Source organism: Embiotoca jacksoni, unplaced genomic scaffold, assembly GCF_022577435.1.
Source record: "Embiotoca jacksoni isolate LCO1_2020_lvr unplaced genomic scaffold, fEmbJac1.0.p SCAF_39, whole genome shotgun sequence".
Taxonomy (NCBI): Eukaryota; Metazoa; Chordata; class Actinopteri; family Embiotocidae; genus Embiotoca; species Embiotoca jacksoni.
This window is the reverse complement of record NW_027185391.1, coordinates 1,050,187-1,052,312: the sequence shown is the minus strand read 5'-3', so window position 1 is coordinate 1,052,312 and position 2,126 is coordinate 1,050,187. Positions and strand designations below refer to the sequence as shown.

Sequence of the window (2,126 nt, the reverse complement as noted above, 5' to 3'; positions counted from 1 at the left end):
CGGGTGCCAGTGGGCTTTATTGGACAATCATGTCGAAAAGAATAGTTTTGTTGTTTCACTGTTTGATTGTTTTGCTGTTTGATTGTTTTACTGTTTGATTGTTTTGCTGTTTTATTGTTTTGCTGTTTGGTAGTTTTACTGTTTTTCTGTTTGGTGGTTTTGTCATTTGATTGTTTTGTCGTTTGATTGTTTTGTCGTTTGATTGTTTGCTTGTTTGATTGTTTGCTTGTTTGCTTGTTTTGCTGTCTGATTGTTTTATCGTTTGGTTGTTTTGTCGTTTGATTGTTTGGTTGTTTTGTTGTTTTGCTGTTTAGTTGTTTAGTTGTTTGCTTGTTTTGCTGTTTGGTTGTGTTGTTGTTTTGTTGTTTGATTGTTTTGTTGTTTAATTGTTTGATGATGTGGTTGTTTTGTGGTTTTGCTGTTTGGTTGTTTTGTTGTTTGATTGTTTGTTTTGTTGTTTGATTGTTTCCTTATTTTGCTGTTTGCTTGTTTTATTGTGTAGTTGTTTTGCTTTTTGATTGTTTTGTTGTTTCACTGTTTGATTGTTTTGCTGGCTGTTTGGTTGTTTTGCTGTTTGGTTGTTTTGTCGTTTGATTGTTTTGTCGTTTTATTGTTTTGTTGTTTAATTGTTTGCTTGTGTTGTTGTTTTTCTGCTTGGTTGTTTGATTGTTTCCTTGTTTTGCTGTTTGGTTGTGTTGTTGTTTTGTTGTTTGATTATTTTATTGTATTGTTGTTTTGCTGTTTGGTTGTGTTGTTGTTTGATTGTTTTACTGTTTGATTGTTTTGTTGTTTCACTCTTTGATTGTTTTGTTGTTTTGCTGTTTGCTTGTTTTGTTGTGTTGTTGTTTTACTGTTTGTTTGCTTTGATGTTTGATTGTTTTGTTGTTTATTGTTTTGTTGTTTTGCTGTTTGCTTGTTTTGTTGTTTTATTGTTTTGCTGTTTGATTGTTTCGTTGTGTTGTTGTTTTGCTGTTTAATTGTTTGCTTGTTTTGTTGTTTGATTGTTTTGTTGTGTTGTTGTTTTGCTGTTTGGTTGTTTTATTGTTTTGTTGTTTTGCTGTCTAATTGTTTTGTTGTGTTGTGGTTTTGCTGTGTGATTGTTTTGCTGTTAGTTTGCTTTGATGTTTGATTGTTTTGTTGTTTTGTTATTTTATTGTTTTGCTGTTTGATTGTTTCGTTGTGTTGTTGTTTTGCTGTTTGATTGTTTCGTTGTGTTGTTGTTTTGCTGTTTAATTGTTTATTGTTTGATTGTTTCGTTGTGCTGTTGTTTTGCTGTTTGGTGGGGACTTCACATATTTCACCGGACTGACCAGTGCCCGATCCGGTGTTCCGGTGTGGCTGTTGTTGGGCTCTGGGCAGCGGCGGACCCGCTGTCAGCACCGGGGCCGCTCCACTGGCTGCGCGCTCTGACAGTCACGGAGATTACCGACACGTCACAGCGCTGCGGCGGATGATTGGCCCGCCGCCCTGCATAATCTCACCGCCAGGAGCTCAGGGCTTCTTCACCATGTTGGATCAACTGCTCATCTCACTTGTCTCGTGACCAATACTTTGATCATGTCCGCGGCTCAGGAGCGTCGCTGGCCCGGACTTTAGCGGGTCGAACGGGAGTGTTCCTCGGCGGACGGCGGCGGGGCCCCCCGCCACGGCTGGACGGACGGCGGGTCGGATGTGGAGACGCGGACACCCAGCAGCTAGCTCCGAGCTGTCACTTTGAGTCCCACTGTGGTCTGTGTCTCTCCCGGCAGCAGGACATTTCCCCGCATTAACAGGACCTAACTTCCCCCCGCGCTGTGATGTCGTCTCCCCGGACCGGTGCTCATGAGCCGTGAGGACGGAGTGAAGTGGACCAAACGACACGGCTGTCGATGGGGGGATTAAGTTGTCTGCCAGTCGTCTGTGAGGATCTCTCGTGTGTTTTGAGTCATGGTCGATGTTCGTCACTGCGTCTCCGTGATCGGGGTTCGTCTCCGGGCCCGCGGAGCGCCGGATCGCTGTAATAATATGTAAACGGGGTGGATGGCCGAGGCCTAGGCCTGCCTGCGTGCGCTCTGGTGTTGTGGCCTGGGCTGGGGGGGGCGGGGGGGATACACCTCCTCTGCACCGGATCAGTTAATTCCGCTTCG

At 43.7% G+C, this 2,126-nt stretch overlaps 1 protein-coding gene across 2 annotated transcripts in view; it reads left to right on the top strand.

Moving 5' to 3' along the window:
• The first annotated feature begins 2,072 nt into the window (after positions 1–2,072).
• Positions 2,073–2,126, top strand: part of nlk2 (nemo-like kinase, type 2) — a 27,954-nt gene continuing 27,900 nt past the window's right edge. For both annotated transcript variants that reach the window (XM_069166579.1, XM_069166578.1), the window contains exon 1: positions 2,073–2,126. This exon is cut by the window's right edge and continues 1,115 nt beyond it. The gene's annotated coding sequence lies outside the window, so the exon portion shown is untranslated.